Source organism: Geotrypetes seraphini, chromosome 4 (assembly GCF_902459505.1).
Source record: "Geotrypetes seraphini chromosome 4, aGeoSer1.1, whole genome shotgun sequence".
Taxonomy (NCBI): Eukaryota; Metazoa; Chordata; class Amphibia; order Gymnophiona; family Dermophiidae; genus Geotrypetes; species Geotrypetes seraphini.
Window position 1 is genome coordinate 183,964,290 of NC_047087.1, and position 18,920 is coordinate 183,983,209.

Genomic DNA, 18,920 nt, shown 5'->3' on the forward strand with positions numbered 1-18,920 from the left:
GGCAACTTCAGAATTTGGAACCTAAGATAATACCAGACTTTACCGTCTATGGCCCAGAAATATCAAAGAAGAGACAAGTTAATCTAATCATGTATTTTTAATGAGTATAACATATGGGCAGACTGGATGGACTGTTCAGGTCTTTATCTGCCATCATTTACTATGTTACTAAGACCCAAGGAGGGGCATAATAAAACAAAACATCTAAGTCCCCTTTCAGCCTAAGGCCCTAAATGTTGAAAGTAGAAGCAGAGAAAATGTCCATTATCAAAACAAACATCCAAAGGGAGGTTTTTTTTGATAATGGCCTACCTCTGCGTTCAGCTGTTTAAATGCCCAGACCACCACTGCGTCTAAACTTACACCATATAATCAACCTAAAAATATCCTAAGTCCCAAACATCCAAAACAACGGCTTTTAGGCAGCCGCCATCAGCTCAGCGGGCCCTTTTTCAGCACTTATACCTGTTTTGACTTGGTCTAAGTCAAAACGTATAATTGCCGTCTAGGCAACCTGTCAAAATCTTTGGTTATACCTGCTGTACGCCTAGGTCTAGGTCGGCCCATCTCCTGCCCTTTCCCCTCCTCTAAAAACGTCTCTGTTCGCTCTATGCGTTTAGAGGCAGGGGAAAGGCCTAAGTTGGTTTTAGATACGTCTAAAACCAGCTTTGGTTATGGGTTCTTGGACGATCAGGCTTTTTGATCGTCCAAGTACCCATTTAGGCCACTTTTTAGACTTTTTTATTATTATTATTATTATGAGCCCCATATTCTATAAATGGCGCCTTAACTTAGATGCTGGCAGGCGCCTAAGTGCAAAATGCCGTTTAAAAGAGCTTTTTAAAGAAATTTCAAGGCGCCTACTAGCACCTAAAAAACTGCACTGGAATTGTGCCTACAGAGATGCTTTACAATGCCTAATGCCACTGTAGGTGTGGCTAATGCCAGAAGTGGCGTTAGGCACCATGAATCTCCTCTGTAGGTGTGATTCACATCAAAAGTAGGCACTAGAAATGTAGGCCTTGAAAACTCTGGCCTACATTTCTGATGTCTACCTTTCTTGAAGGTGTGATTCTCTAAACAGCACTGTCACGTGGTTGACATGCAATCGGCGGCTGCTTTTAAAGGTGGCCATTGACAACGAGACTGTTATAGAATCTGGGCCTAAATGTTAACAGGCCCAAAGTACACTGGAGGCAATTTTTGGATTTAATATAAAACTCTCTCAATGGGCACTCCAGTAGTAAACAAGTATTTACAAAAGAAGAATGAAAAGCAAGAGGCAAAAATAAAGTGGAAGGAGACCACTTAGTATAAGGATGACACAGGAGTATGGATCAAAATGTAAAATATTTATTAAAAATATAAAACCCTCAAATCAGAATAGTAGGTCACAGTCCATAAAATCAATGTAAAAATGGTTGCAACATTAATTATAATACTTCATCAAAGAAACAATTCTGGATCTCCTTTGGTTGGTTTCATTCATTTCCATCTGCAGCATCATTTATTCTCCTAGCTTCTTATGAATGCAACATTAATTAGCCTATTCTCCTCTCTGCTACTCTGTCACATCTCTTTTCTTATTAGTTACTACGACATGTATGCAGTGCTGTGCACAAAACACGTAATAGACATTAATATTTTTAAGCAACGTTTAAACTCAGTGTATCTCTCTATCCCGCTAGTTCTTGGTTGCCACAGGTCTTCTGTGTTTTAATCTCTTTGTTTAATTTTTATTCCTGATCAGTTATCTTAATGTGGGAACTAGTCTGTCTGTGCACTAAGGGACACCTTTGGATCAAACTTACAACATTTGTGCTTCCTCTTTAGCCCTTTGAGTAAGAAGTCAGAGCCCCTGTAGGCCTTAGAGGGGGGACTAGGTCTCCAAATTCTTGTCCTCTACATGCTCCTTACTTGATCACTTTTTGGGAGAATAAGGGTATTTTCTCCTCCCCAGATTCCCTCTAGGGAAGCAAGACAAGGCTCCCCCTTTTACTCGGGTATGTTTATTTATACTTCCCTCCAAAAATTAAGTTTCAAATATTATTGGGCAACTTTCTGCCTACTCTAAAATTAATTGGCACATCCTGATCCATAAGAAATTAATTTGTCTAAATTTTCCTTTCCTGAGGAACTAAATGGGCTTCCTCAGAATGTAAGCCAACAGACAAGACCATATGAACAATATTTCCTTAGCCCTGTGGGTTATATGCACCATTGTACATGAAAGAGCCCTGAGTCCCATATCCCCTGCATTTATATGCTATGCTTACCTGGACTACCTGTTCAATCTGATTGGTCATTTCTGGCTTTTCCTATGAAGAACATATATTCCTCTCAAAGGTTCATATCAGCACTTGCATGAATACATGTCTATGACTGAAGTGCTTTCATGTTACTAGATATATAAAAGTGATAAAAGGAAATGAACAGGGCAGTTGGGGCTTGATTCTATAAATGGCGACTAATGGCACCTAACGTGTAAGCACCGGTTGGTGCGGATGTCAACCGCTAGGTGTCACTTATAGAATCATGCTTAGTGGTGCCTAGGAGTGTTTAGGTGTCGCTAGGCATCCTTATGGTTGGAACCAGTATATTAGGCTAGGGTTTTCCTGGCCTAATTTACCGGCACCTAACAAAGATACCTAGTGACACCTAAGATAACACCCGTATTCTCTGCCCCTAATCACGCCTACTTTTCAGGTAGGTGTAGTTAGATGCTGGTAAGTGCCTCAACATCTCAGTCACCATCAAACAAAGACTGATCACTGCCATTGTGTTCCCAATCGCGACATGGACACTCACAAAATCAGACAGCAGAAAAATTGATGCCTTCGAGCTGTGGTACTGGAGAAGGCTTCTCTGAATCCCATGAGCAGCTAGGATCACCAACAAAGATGTTCTTGATCATATAAACCCAGAATTGTCCCTGGATGGCAAGATTACCAGACAGAAACTGACCTATTTTGGGTATGTGATGAGGGCAAATTCACTAGAAAAGGAGGTGCTACTCAGTGGTAAAAGGAAGCAGGGGAGACCAAAGGCCCTTTGAATGGATACCATCAAGAATGACATGGGAATGAACATCAAATAATTGAAAGAAGCTGTGGAAAACAGGGAAGCGTGGCGAGGACTGGCCTACAGATTATCCAAGGGTTGGACACGACTGAATGGATAGTAGTAGTAAGCGCCTCAACTTAGACATCACTAGGTGCCATATGGTATTCTGCAATATTAATTAGCTAACCAATTGCTGCAGGAGGAGTAAATTTTCCAAACTTCTATAGATACCATCAAGCTTTTATCATGAGACTGGGTACGTATTGGATCCTTCCTGATGTCTTTGACATCTTCCGGATTGGCTATATTTGGAATGGCAACTCCTGTCCCCATTGCGTTTGGGACATGTTTTGAGAATCAAGATGCCTAGGCTTTATAAGGACAACAAAATATTAGTTTCCACATGGCAAACAATAAAATCTTTAAATGATTTGACACCGATTTCAATTCATCAGTCCACTTGTCAGTCCCTATGGTTGAACTCCAAGATTCAAATTGGTGGATATAAAGTTATCTGGAAGCATTGGATGCAGGCAGGAATACATATGCTTGATGATGTGATATCAAATGGAAAGATGCTTGAGTTTTCACAAGTGCAACAATCTTTTGGTATTTCAAAGTCTCAAACATTTAAATGGTTGCAGTTGAAGCAGGCTATTCAGAAAGGGTTCCCTGAATGGCGTAATATAAAAAATCAGTATAGTTTGCCGGTTCTATGCTTCCAGATAGATTTGTACGACAGGCTGCCCAGTGGTATAAATTAATATCTGAATTTGTGAATAAAAATCCAAAAAATAGTCTTAAAGACATTTGGAGCATTGAGACAGAGCAGCAGATTTCTGCATCTCAATGGCCATGAATTTGGAATTGGAGAATGAGATGTATAGCTTCAGCATCTCTGAGACAGACCTGGTTTTTCTTGTTGTATAGATCTTTTTGGACCCCTGTTAGTTACAGAGGTTAGACAGTTCTAAATCTAATAGATGCTGGCACTGCCATCTTGATGTAGAGACATTGGATCATTTGCTCTATCATTGTCCCTTGATACTCAAATTTTGGAAATTGAGCAGTAGTGGCACGTGGCCAGTAGGGGGTGATGTCTATGGGACGGTAATGGAATGGACGTCAGGACATGATGGTGCAGTATTTTTGTGGAATGTTTCTACAAAAGAGCCTGTGTTTCATATGATTCTGGGTAACTCTAGTTAGATACAAGCATATGTGTTAGTTAAGGCCACGCCCAATAGAATCGTACAAAAAATTGGTGAATAAAAATCTGAATATGGATGTAGCCAAGGCCAGAAAAACACACTACAGATTAATATTAAGGAAAAGCATAATAATATTCTTTTTATGTACTTTGCTATTAAGCTAGATCATGGAGGAAATCAGGATATACATAGACTCCATTTTGTTCTCTGGTTTTCTGTATCTTCTGTGTCTTGTACTCCATTTTGTGTTCGGCCTGTGTCTCTTTTGTTCGGCCTGTGTCTCTTTTGTTTAGTTTTCCCGCTTTTAGCATCGTGGTTCTAATTGATACCAGATGTGCCTCAGGCTGGTTAGGAAAAGTATATCAGATTTCATATTCTAAACTGAGATATAACATGCATTAAGAATGAATAAAAATACATGGTCTGAATGGATGTGGGGCCCCTGAATGTGTGGTATGAATGGATTTGTAAAAGAATTTGTATTAAAAAATGAAATGGGTTTATAAAAAGAACACTAAGGAAAAAATCCTGAACACAGCATCTGGAAATAATTAGAGTGAGACTCGTAGCAGTCTCTAGCATAGGGAGAGGGGGAGAAAGCCCCTCCTTCTCCTTGATTGCCTTCTCCTTTTTTTCTCTAAGGCTGAGAATATTTCAGCACCTTTTTAACAAATGCAGATTTTCTTAATATACCTTTTGTGGAAAGGACAAAAGAATATTGATTGGATATGTTATAAAATGTTAATGTATATTCAGAAATGAATATAAACAAAACAAAATGTAATTTCTGAAACTTTTAAACCTGTAAAGGAATTTTCTTTGTCTAACTTTAAAGACCACCTCTGTTTTTGGTTGGCCCACACGGCCAATGATGTCATACTGAACTAAAGGTATATAATGAGGAGCTTCGAAGTATTGAGTTGAGCTCGTTATCAGAAGGCCAGCATTTTGGCAACTATAACGACCTCCCGCTAATGCAACTATTCTTTATTCTTTTGAGTTTCATGATGGAACAATAAAAACAATAAAATTAAATATTTTGGTGAACCTTGCATGAAAGCTAGCAGCTTAATTGGCAACTGCAGCTTTATGAGTGTGCTGGCGTCCAATATCCATGCTCAAAATCTATTTGGGGTCAAATTATCACAATATTGGATGTTCCACTAGCATTATCATATGATATAGTATTATTTGGAACAATTTTATTACCCCAAAAACCAATTAATGCAAATCAAAACAAATTGCTCCTCATCACAACAGGAGTAGCCATGCAATTGATAATGAAAAACTGGAAAAGTTGGGATAACTTAAATTATAGTTTCTGGTGGGAATCCCTATGCCAGATTTATAAGTTTGAAAATATTAATTCTTTACAGTTGGGACATCATAGTAAATTTAAGGAAATTTGGGGCCCGTTAACAAAATATTGTTAACTATTATCATTATTATTACTACTATTATTATTTCCCTTTTGTTTCATGAATGAACATCATACATATCCAGGTGGGATGGGAGTGGGTTAGGGTGGGAAGGGGGATAAAACAGTTTTATATTTTATTGTTAAAATAGAGTGCAATATGGTACGTTACTTGAATGTTCATGTGTTTGCACTTTGTATTTGATATCAAAAATGAATAAAAAATTTTAAAAAAAAGAAATCAGTTTTTAATGGCATGGTCAATTACCACTCAAATTTTTTCTTAATTGCATGCTAAATTTAGTTAGGCGTCTCTAGGCATCTGTAATTAGGGTGTATTTATCAAGTTTCAAGTTTTATTTACAATTTGATTAATCTCTTAATCATAGTTCAAAGCGATGTACATAATTAAAAGCATTACAACTTTCGAGGGGGGGGGGAAGAAACACCGATTGGATAAGGCCATAAGTATAAAACCCTCTTATTGTGTTGGTTCAAAGGTCAAGACTGCACATATATGACCAGATCTGCACATGGTGGCAGGGTCTGCTCAGTGGTATCAATCCAGAAATGCAATTCCTTCTTATAGTACTAAAACACACACACACAAAAAAAAAAAACCACTTCTGTGCGTTTTACCTGTGGTCATTCTTGCTTATAACAGTCCCTCACCCCAAACAAAGTCCTATGGTGTGATTACCATGGCAACAAGAAACCCCTTTGCCATAAAGACATTCTGCTCTAGATATGATGGAACATCCTTATGTTATTTTAGCTAGTGGCAGATGAAGTATTATTATGGGGACTGACATTGATTTAGTTTGTGCAAAACACATTCCTCCAAAATGGCCATCCATTAAAGAATGGCTATGAAATACATGCTATCTGAGTAGGTGACAGGCTTTTGGTTTAGACAGTAGAAAGAATATGCAATTCAATAGACATAAAATATAATTTGTAGTGACTGTGAAATGTAACTTTCTATTTTTTTTCAACCTTCAGTAGTAATCAAAGGTACACTTGTAAGTTATAAAAATGAATAAAGAATTAAAAAAACAAACAAACAAACAACCAAAGGTACCTGTTGTGCCTCCAATGAAAAAGTTTTTTTTATCTGCTTTTCTTGAAGGTTTTATTGTTGCACTTAAGAAAGTTAATTAAACAAATAACTACAACGTGCAATGACGGTAAATATGTGTTATTTCTGTGCTTTTCTTGGCTTGAACATCAGAAGACCTATTTGAGTGATATGGGAAGAGAACGAGTAACACTTAGGGCTCCTTTTATCAAGCCGCACTAACAGGGTTCGCGCGCGTGACTTTTAATTATGTGCTAGCCCCCGTGCTGGCCAAAAAACTACCGCCTGCTCAAGGCAGGCGTTAGCGGCTAGCAAGGCGGTGCGGCTTGATTAAAGGAGCCCTTAGGGTTACAATACGTCTGGGAAAACCCAAACAAGTCCTCTTTTTAGAGGACTGTCTGGGTACCCAGAGGGATTTTCAAAATTCGGCAGTTTTCTGGGTTTTGGAAATCCTGAGCTCGGAGGCCGCACCTAGAAGCCTTTGCGCGTGTGTGGCTGTCACTGTGATGATGTCATATGCATGCGCACATGTGTGTTACATCATTGCATTGACGTCCGTGCATTCGTGAAGGCTTCCAAATGCGGCTTTCGAGCTCAGGGAGGTTTGTGTGGAGGCGGGGCTGGGGAAGAACAGGGCAGGGCTAGAGGCAGAATGGGGTGGGGCTGGGGGGTAGAATGGGGCTGGGCCAAGTGTCCTCTTTTTTTCAAAGAGGAAATCTGGCAACCCCTAGTAACACTCCATATCATTATATTTGAGCATAGGGAAAGTATGATTAAGAATAACCACAGGATAAGCAGCAGGATCCATGATGAGAGTGGCAACACTGCTTCTGAGAGTTATTCATGGGATCTGCCACTAATAGAATGCTTTTTAAATTTTATTATCTAGGGGCCCTTTTAGTAAAGGTGGTTAAGCCCCAATGCATGCTTAGTGAGGGGTAAAGCAAAACATGTTAAAGCATTTTGCAGTATTTTGCCTGTTTGCACATGCTAACTCGTGCATTAGCTATTTTTTTTCTAAATATTTTAGGAGGGTGTGTGTCATGGGTGGAGAATGGGTCAGGAAGCATTAACCAGCGCAGAGAGTGACATGAGGACAGAATTTGTCTCCGTCCCCGTTCCACGGTTAATTGTGCGAAACCATCGCCGTGTCATTCTTAAGGAGAGAGGAAAGAATCAGTGTATGAATGGTCACAACCACTGACCTTCAAGCCTCGCCTTGAAGAATATTGGTGTAGAAGGACTGAGGTTGAGATAGATACTAAAGAATGACATGGGATGATTTCCTGCGGTTATCCCCGTGTCATTCTCTATGTTAACTGGCTAACACTAAATTAATGCTGGAACACTTACCACCTCCTAATAGGAACATTAGCACATGACCTGAAACAGAAAAAATTGACAATGTCCTATAAAAGTGCTGCATTATATCTGACTTAAGAGTGCAGGAAAGTCCTGAATAGAACCCATTAAGCTCAGATTTCAGCATGATTTAATAGAAGAGACCCTTAGCTACATATATTTTTCCCTATAATGTGTCAATGCTGCTAGTGAAGTACTTCAGAGTACGGTCATTAAAAGAAAAAACAGTGAATCTAATGGATGCAATCAGCACCTCACTAACAGCTATGCTTTATTCTAGCATTTGTCTAAACTTATGAAACGAATTGGCTATACGAGTTAGCTGTGATGGAACCTTTCAGAATGGACAATGGATCCCTTTACAGTTTTCTTACAGAATGTGATTTCTACATTTTTTATTTGTCCTGGTTACCCTGAAAGCATATGTCTTTAGCTATGATGACTTTGTATTCTTATAGTGTATATCATTCATTAGTTATTTGCATGCCAGGTAGGAAGTGCATAGACCCCCTAAAAAAAAAGGGTTAGTTAGTTTTAAAATAAGTTTTCGCAATTATTTTTTTGTTGTTTATTTTCATGTTTTTGCACACAGTCAGGGTTCTGGGGATGCAAATTGATTGTGCACAAGTGATTTGCTTGTACTTTAAAATTTTAGGCACCCATACAAACTGAATGCAATTCACAAATTCACATGTCATTTGAACGCTATAGGTAGGGCCGCATTGATTGTTACCTTGGATTATCTCAGACTAGATTATAGGCATTACAGGTGATTCAGAATGCTGGTCGTCTGGCTTAGTGGCGTAGCGAGGGTGAGAGGCACCTGGGGCAGTGATGCCCCCCGCTCCTTCCCTTCCCCCATACCTCTAGTTGAAGTTGTTACTCGCGGCAGTCAACAACATGCTCCTTGCGACCCCCGTCGGCTCTCCCTCTGACATCACTTCCTATGCGTGGCACCCGGAAGTGACGTCAGCGGGAGAGTCAATGGGGTCGCAAAGAGCGCATGCTGACCGCCGCGAACAACAACTTCAACTAGAGGTATGGGAGTAGGGAAGGGGGTGCAGGCATGGAGGGGAGGAATGGGAAGAGGCAGGGGGCAGAGAGGCGCCCCCACCAACATGGCACCCAGGACGGTCTGCCCCCCCTCACCCTCCCTTACTACGCCACTGGTCTGGCTCTTTACCAACAGGTTGACACCTGTATTAAAGCATCTATATTGGCAACCCATGCAATTTCTGATACAGTATAAGGTGCTATTTTAAATTTTTCAAAGCTTGTACTGTACTGCTCTCCTTTACTTTATGTCTGTGATACGATTTTACACTGCAAGCTGAGACTTACGGATTAGGGATAAAAAACGAGTAGCTATGCCTGATTTGCAGCGCATACAACATGCTGTGATACTCGCGGTTGGGGTTTGTTTGTTTTTTTAATGGGGCCTAAGCTGTGGAACGCTCTTCCAACGCCTCTTTTCTGCTGCACTTCCTTTTTGCACTTTATAAAGCTGTTAAAAAACACATTTGTACTTAAAAGCTTTCCTATTGGCAGATTAAGCATCTCAAGACTGAAAGAATCTAAAAATGAGTTTGTGCTGTCCTTGGGTTGTTTTCTTTTTTAAAATTGTGTATGTTCATATTGTATGTTGCTTAATTGTAGGCAGGTTATACATGTGAAAAATAAATAAATAAATGTGCTCTTAGATACATGAGCAAGGAGAAAGAGAGTCTTCTTTCAAACTGTGCTAGCGTTCTAAAGGCGGGACTGACAGGAACTGTTCACAAGCACAGCAAGTGGCAGCATCCTATCAAAATTGCTCTCTTAAAGGCACAGGAATGAGTCAACCGTGATTATATTTTACATTTTAAATACCATCACTGCTCTTGTACCTTTAAGGAGGAGGTCCAGCTATGGATAGTCATTCATTTGAAACAACGCAGGAAATATATCTCCTGTCATTTCATGTTGTTGTCAAAAGAAAACGAGCAGAAAAAAACATGAAATGCGTTTTTTTTTTTCCATTTGTCATCAATAGAACGCACTCTTTTGTAAAAGTGTGCCTGTTTCCCAAGCATGGTGCACGATTTGCAAAGAGTGCACATTATTTCCTGATAGTGCACACATGCATTCATTACAAGGAAAGAATGCACCCTGTTGGCAAGAATGGTGTGCTTTTTCATAAGAGTGTGTGCTCTTTCCGAAAGAAGATGCACTCTTGAAATTGCTCCCATAATAATAAAAATAAATAAATAAAAATGCCTGAACACCTCCCCCCACAAACAAAAAAAGATTCCCTTCATAAAGTGAACATTTTCTTGCTGCTCAGCTGGAATGCTGCTGTTCAGGCTGAGCAGGGCTTGTGAAGAAAAGGTACCTGCAGAGAGAGGAGGAGGGTGCCTGTTTCAGTGTGGAAGGCCTAGGTAGATACCTACTGTGCCTACTGAGAAACTGAGACCTAATTATAAGCATATATCTTCACATTCATGACTAGTGAGAAGATGAACTTGGATCAATCCTGATGCATTTTTGTTCTTTAACTGACAAGCAGGCTCTCATGCTGTCTATATACAATGCATGCTTATTAGCCTCACTTTTATAATACAATTAAGTTTTTCACTTCACTCTGCATTTTGCATAGATCCAAATATTTTCTGTTTTCACATTTTTATGACATTTATCACCTTTTTCACCAACTCATTTTTATTAGTGCCATTTACATCACTGTGTCCTTTATCACATATCTTTCATACTCTTTGCATGTCAGATATCATTCACAGTTTCACATTTTATCACCACTACTATTCATAACTTACATGCATTCTTAATGTATCCCTCATTATTTATAGGACCCCTGAAGAAGACTTTTTGTCGAAACGCGGACCGTGTTGGATCCTGTATCCCTAGCGGACTAGGTCCTTTAAGGCTCTTATGTGGATGATTTACTTTTATGTGGATGAAATTATTTTATGTGGATAATTTCAGTGTACCTTTGGAACTTTGATACTTTCAAATAAAGTCCATTTGGGAACATCGTCACTCCACAGAGTTTTTTTGGTTTTCTCTGGATTTTCTTCTTTGTGGATATTTTGGGGTCAATTCCTTTTGTTTTTTTGCCTTAGCCTCACTTTCCAGTTGAATTTTAGCCAAAAATCCGTTGCACCAAAATTGAAAACCAAATATCCATATAACCCCCTAATTGTATAATGTTGCGTGCATAATATAATGCAGGGTGTGCAAAGCTACATGCACAAGTTATAGAATTATTTATTTTATTTTCATAAAATTTCTTATGCCACCTTTGAAACCAAGGTATGTCAAAGTGGTTTGCAATGCATAAAAACTATACCGTCAGAAACAAAAAAATAAAAATAGAAGACATGACAAGGAAAACACAAAAGGCAGGGACTGTAAATAGCACAATTAATAACCATGAGGCCAGTGGCGCAGTAAAGAGGGGCAGGGAGCGGACTGCCCCAGGCGCCATGTTGGTGGGAACGCCGACACCTCTCCTCTTCTCCGTTCCCCCTCATACCTCTTTAACTCCTTATTGATATGAGCAGCATCTCCAATCTGCTGTCCACATAGGCGTCGGCTCTCCCTCTGAAATCACTTCCTGGTCTTGGGACCAGGAAGTAACATCAGAGGGGGAGCCCAGGCTGTCTGGTGAAGAGTTAAAGAAGTATGGGGGAAGGGAAGACATGCATGGTGGGGGATGGGGAAGGAGCAGGGAGCGGAGAAGAGGGAGGGGGTTCCAGTGACCTATGCACTCCTACCCTCACTATACCACTGCATGAGGCATTGCAAATAATCAGCGATACTATCAGTTACATGTGCAAATGATTTGTTTAATTAGCAGCTAATTAGGTATAAACAACCAATTATTTGATATAATTGGTGCAGATTGGTGCTAATTGACACTATTTAGCGATTACATGCATAACTGCCATTGGTCTGTATTCTTTAAATTGTGCTAGTAAAATCTATCATGCACAACTGGAAGAGGATATGGATCTGGGAGGGGTGTGAACAGGTTAGGGGTGTGCCTAGCAATTTATGGAATTCTAGCATTTACGTGTTTAATCAACTACAGTTAGGCACAAGTATTTAAACCAGCATGGTGGTCTAGCACAGGGATAGGCAATTCCGGTCCTCGAGAGCCGGAGCCAGGTCAGGTTTTCAGGATATCCACAATGAATAAGTATGAGATGGATTTGCATGCATTGCCCCCTTGAGATGCAAATCTATTTCATGCATATTTATTGTGGATATCCTGAAAACCTGACCTGGATCCAGCTCTCGAGGACAGGAATTGCCTACCCCTAGTCTAGCATAAGTGCTTGCAGAGACGTAGTAAGGGGGACATCCTCATCCCACGCCCCCATCCTGCTCTCTTGCCCCATACATCTGTAATGTTCCTGGAATGAGCAGCAACCCCCAAGCTGCTGTCACGCCTGCGTCTTCTTCTGACATCACTTCCTGGACCCGTGTCTAGGAAGTGATTTCAGAGAAAGAGCCGATGCTGGCGCGACAGCAGTTTGGGGGTTGCTGCTCACACCAGGAGCATTACAGAAGTATGGCGGAAGCAGCGCACACATGGCAGGAGGGGGTGGGGAAGGAGCTTGTGGAGGTGATGGGAGAGAAGAGGGTGAGGGGTTCTACCGCCATGGGTGCCTGTCACCCTCGCTATGCCACTGAGTGCTTGTGCCTAAAGTTAGACCTTTAAATACAGACGTACGTTAGAATTTTTTAATAGCAATTGCTGAGAAAGAATTTGCACTTAGTGTGTTTTAATCCTTTGACTAACTTTAGTCTTTTTCTTTTTTTTAATTGCACCTATACCCCCAGATTCTATATTCCATGACTAAAGTTGTGCATGCAAATCTATGTTATTCTGATTTGCATGCGTGACTTACCTCCCCCCTTTCCTATGAGCGTTGAAGCATTTAGCACCCTGGGCCATGGTAGAAACTTTTTTTAAGTTCGAAGATTTTATTGAGTTTAATATACAATAAGTACAAAAAAATTCTAAGTATTATCAAAGAATCCACTCAGACATGGTAGAAACTTTTATCGCAGCTTAGTAAAAGGGGGGTCCTAATTAGTTAACAAGCCAATCTGTGCTGATAATTGCCAATTAACATGCAATTATTGGCACTAATTGGAATTTACATGCACAACATTCTAAGCATATTCTATAACAGAGGTAAGGAACTCTGGTCCTCGAGAGCTGTAATCCAGTTGGGTGTTCAGAATTTCCCCAATGAATATGCATGAGATCTATTTGCATGCACTGCTTTCAATGCATATTCATTGGGGAAATCCTGAAAACCCGACTGGATTACGGCTCTCGAAGACCGGAGTTCCCTACCCCTGTTCTATAAAGTGGTGTGCATAAAGTCTCATGCACAGATCTCAATAGAAGGCGTGGCCAAGGGAGGGGCATGGGCAGGTCATGAGTGTTCCTAAAGGTTAAGCACCCTGTTAAAGAATACACCAAAAAATGACTGCACCTAAATTTTAGTCACGTGCTACGCAAATCTTATAAACTACGCCAAATTCTGGATGCAGTTTATAGAATAGCACTAAGCAACAATTTTTTGGGAACTACTTTTTTAAGTGACATAAATAGGATTCCCCCCCATAGTGCACTATCTGGATAGTGCTATGGAAATTCCTTACAAACCACCCCAGCATTATCCATATATCCCTGTATTGTATATATGGCATCCAAATTTGGAAACGCTTCAAAATTGTGTGCGCACATTAATTGAATAATGAGCTCATAACCATCAATAATTTGGGTTCTAACAATCAATTATTGAAGATAATTGGCACCCATTACAATTTTCCTTTGCATCTGGCTGTGCGTTATATTTCTCCCTCCAAATTTGCGGGTTTAGGACTCACGACTTAGGTTAGTCATGAGTTTCTAAATCCTGACCCACCCCCTCTTTCCTCCCGCTTCCCAGACCTCTCCACACCTTACCTAGTGGTCTAGCGGTGAAGCGGGGCAGAAGCGATCTTCCTACACTCCTGCCCCTGCAGAGCCATGAACAAAAATGGCTGCCATGAGTTCCTGTGGTCTGAGACTACAGTGGGAACTCAAGGCAGCCATTTTTGTTCACGGCTCTGCACGGGACAAGAATGTAGGAAGATCGCTCCTGCCCAACTTTACCGCTAGACTACCAGGTAAGATGTGGAAAGGTCCGGAAGTCAGAGTCAGCCCTATTTGCGGGTCAATTCTGCCCCTAATCCCCGCGAATTTGGAGCGAGAAGTGTATTCTATAAGGCAGCACACCTCATTCCCATAAAGAGTAACTCAAAAGAGGGTTGGCCATAGGAGGGAAATGAGCATGTTAGAGGCATTTGAAAAAGTTGTGCATGTATTTATAGTCTACTGGGCCAGCACTCCCAGCTTGGGTGGCAGCATTTACACCAGGTTTTAACAGGTGTTAAATATGACACTTAAAGTTTGTGCATGGAAATTGGTGCTAAGTGTGAATCTATAAAGGGTTGCGCACTATGTATAGAATCGCATTTAGCACTGATCTTTACTGGTGCTGATTTTTGAGTGCAATTTATAGAATCTGGCCCATATTGCCAGGAAGGGCATTTTTTAAGGGTGTACTCAGGGATACTGAGTTCCAGCACCTTTTTCATTGCTTGCATAAAAATGACCCATGGTTCCCAAATATTAATAAAAGAACACAGGTTCTGCACACTCAGTTCTGCCTTTTCATGGATTCTATGGTTGACTGCAGGAGGTCTGGATACTGTGGGGTGGATCCCTCAGTGATTCTCCCACTCTGAAGAATAACCTGGTATTTAAGACAGAGCAAGGAGGTCTTGTCTAACTCAAGGAATAGTTAGCAATATTCAGCTATCTGTATATTTATGTATTTTCTTATAAACTGCCTACAGGTCCAAAAGCTTTCAACGTGGGTACAGTAGGTATTTTCTTGTCCTTAAAGGGCTCTGTACCTGAGACAATAGAGCAGGGGTGTCAAAGTCCCTCCTCGAGGGCCACAATCCAGTCGGGTTTTCAGGATTTCCCCAATGAATATGCATGAGGTCTATTTGCATGCACTGCTTTCATTGTATGCTAATAGATCTCATGCATATTCAATGGGGAAATCCTAAAAACCCGACTGGATTGCGGCCCTCGAGGTGGGACTTTGACACCCCTGCAATAGAGGGTTAAGTGACTTGCTCATAGCCACAAGGAGCTGCAGTGGGATTTGAACTGGAAGCAATAGGAATCACAGGTAGGGTTTACACTTGGTTCAAAGGATTCCTTCACTCCAGGAGATATAGAGTTAAAACAAACAAAGCAAATTCAGAATCCTGGACCAACCCCTGCGGAGTCCCCAAAGGCTCTCCTCTATCTCCAGCACTCTTCAATCTCTACATAGCCACACTCGGTACTTGCTTGGACAAACTAGGCATAACTTTGTACAGCTACGCAGATGATATCACCATCCTCCTTCCTTTCGAACAACCTACCCCCAACTCAACAAGCATGCTACACATAACACTAGAACTGAGAATTATTGTCCTTTATCTTTTCTTGCAAATTTGTTTGTTTAGAAATTGTAACATGTTTCCCCATAATGTGGGCTTAAAAAGGAATTATGTATGTATGAATGATTATGTATTATTTGTGAGATTTCTTTTTTTTCCTTTTTGAATTATTGGATATTGTAAGTATTCAAAATTATAATTTAAAAAAAAAAAAAAAGCATGCTACACATAACACTAGAAACAGTGTCACAATGGATGATAGACTACAAACTAAAGCTGATCCAAGACAAAACTAAATTCTTACTTCTCAAAAAAAAAGCAAAACCCCAACCATAACAAACCTTGAAATAAACTCCATCACATACCCTATGCAACCCAACCTAAAACTGCTGGGTATAATGATAGACAAAGTCTACTCCATGCAATTACAAATCAGCAAGTCCAGAAAGCCTTCACTGTCATGCGCAACCTAAGACAAATCTGAAAATACTTTGGCAAAAACAATTTAGACTCCTGGTCCAGTCCTGGGACTCCTAGACTACTGTAATATCCTATACCTGCAATGCCCTGCCAACATGATAAAACAATTACAAACAGTGCAAAATACAGTTCTCAGACTGATATACTTGCTGAAAAAATATGACTACATTACCACCGCATTCCAAGACTCGCAATGACTCTCTGTACAAGCAGGTATACGCTACAAATTCTAATGCATCCTATTCAAAGCCCTCAATAGCGATGGACCAACCTATCTAACCAGGAACAACACATCGAGACCAAGGAGGACACAGGCACCCTTTACTCACCCCCCAATGCATGAAAATATATGACAGCCTTTTAGCCACCAAAGCAGCAAAAGTAGATCACCACTCTCCAACCTGCTGACCACAACACCCAACTACAAAACCTTTAGGAAAGAATTAAAAAACAAGTCATTTAAGAAATTTCTCAAATGATATAACCTTCTCAACTGTATCCATGACACCCTGTTTGTCTGTCTTGCCTGTTTAGATTGTAAGCTCTTTCGAGCAGGGACTGTTTTCTTATTCTTTGTGAGTGCGTGCGTCTGGTAGCGCTATATAAATAATTAATAGTAGTAATATGTCCCCAGATCCTAAATGCTTTTTCTATCTATCTATCTATCTTGTAATTTCTCTGGGTATGCCCAGACCAATTCTTTTGTAATCCACATAGAACCAAAAGGTATTGGTGGAATAGAGGACACTAATGTAATGTTTCCCTGGTTCTTAGCCTGCTGGTCTAACCATTCGGCTTTTACTCTAGCTATGTTGTTTAATGTAGGACGGCCAAAAGGCTGAATATCACGGCCATCCATATGCTAGCAGTGGTCGCTGTAGCGCTCTCCACATATTTTCTTTGCCCCTTGCTTTCTGGACTGAATATACGTACATAAAATGTTTAAACACTGCAGCCTGTGTTACAAAAAATGCAGACTGTAGCATTTAAATATTAACCCAAGTGATTACTGTTATTATTTAAAATGTATGAAATACTTGTCATGAATTCACATTGCTCTTTGACTTGCAAGGCTTGCTTTCACTATGTAAGCTCAATCATTTGGAATCCATTTCAAATCTACTCACTGCTCCTGAAGAGGTGGAAGCTCCACGGACTTTTACTCAAGGCAGCTTGAGAGTTTTCCCCAATCCTAATGCCCCCGGTCATGCCATCTCCAACACTTCTCAGCCTTTGGCCTAAGACCAAGCGGCGCGGTCAATGGCCCCTGCATGGCCTTTTCGTTGTGGCTGAGAAGGAGCTGTAAAATGTGGAAGGGCTGAGGGGGAAGGAGGGTTAATGCCTTGTCACCTGATCCCACTGGACACATGAAACTGTTTGGACCCTGTACAAACAGAAGAATCCCACCTTGTTCTCCACCCGAGGAAATGATTTCTTTTGAGGAACCAGGTAGAAGCACATCCTTATGCCAGTCCATAGGTGTCACTGTTAAGCAATGACTAGAAATCCCTCCCTCTAGGGGCTATGAAAGAGTTTTGTTTTTATTCAGAAAAATCTAACTTATCTTTATAAGAACAGGGGCATCCTTTAGTTACACAGTATTTAAGGATCAGATGAAGGCTCACGGTACCTCAAGGTATCTCTAGGGTGCAAAAGGACAATTTGGATGTTAAAGTTTAAATACATATCATAAGTACAAACCATATACAGTTATAATACTCATACTCACAAGTTTAAAATGATCCTATTCTAGATATTCTTTGATCATTCTCAAATTTGAAGAGATAAAAAAGGAAAGAAAATGCAAGACAGAGAAGAGACTAAACAAAGGATAGACATTCATTAAAACAGTAATAGTGAGGAATTTGGGTTGTATGTGTCTGTGTAAGCAGCTGTGATGCAGAGAAATCTCCAGCTAATTCTCAAATGTAACAAGTGACTGGAAGAGAAAAATCTAATCTAAAATAATCTGGGTTTTATGAGTCGCACTGTGCCTAAGGTTCAAGGCAATTTACAGAGCAATCATGTCAAAACTGCTGAAGTTTCACTGCCTATGTTGTTTGAGGGGGAAAGAGAGGAGCCAAGCTCTTCCCACTCTCCTGGGTCTTCATTCTAATACCATGCACTGGACTCCTTTCCCTTCAGAAGAATCTATACGTAGAATTTATAAAAGAGAGGCGAGAGAAGATGCAGCTAGTATCAGCAGTTCTGAAATATAATCCGTACACCCACCTGTGCAGCCGTCTGAGTCCTGGAGTACAGGCAAATCCTTTGACAACAGCAGATACTTTCGCCGTATCCAAGGGCACAGAAGGAGCCAGTGCATCAGCCTGGACCATGGATCTTGCTCTGTGTGTGTTATGTGTGTGGGGTTTTTTTCCCCTATTGAAATAAGCAGTCCCTCAGGGTGATGTCTCAGTAGCTGCTCCCTGAAGACATCACCACTCTGTGTTTTGGTTTCGGATGATGCTCTGTCATTGACATGCTTTGTACATGTCACCTCTGGACAGGAGGCGGAGGGGGGTAGCGATGGCTGTTCTTATCCTCTTTATAATAGCTCTAACAAATTCAGCACTAGTGTTGGGCTCACGCCAGTGACTGAAGAGGTTTCACAACAGCTGCAGAAAACATGAAAGGCGGGGGAGGGAGAGGATCGAGGGGCAGGGGGGGGGGCAGGGAGGAGAAGGGAGAGAAATGGAGAGTCCATTGGTGCCATCTGCAGGGAAGCAGAGGCAGGGAGCGACTGCTGCAATAAGCAAAAAATGAAAGGTCTGGGAATAAGTAAATTGGA

At 40.7% G+C, this 18,920-nt stretch overlaps 1 protein-coding gene across 1 annotated transcript in view; it reads right to left on the reverse strand.

Moving 5' to 3' along the window:
* Positions 1-18,668, reverse strand: part of PRKG2 (protein kinase cGMP-dependent 2) — a 161,244-nt gene extending 142,576 nt beyond the window's left edge. Inside the window, exon 1 of the mRNA XM_033940049.1 lies at positions 18,362-18,668. The gene's annotated coding sequence lies outside the window, so the exon portion shown is untranslated. The remainder of the gene's footprint in view (positions 1-18,361) is intronic.
* Positions 18,669-18,920: the final 252 nt, after the last annotated feature.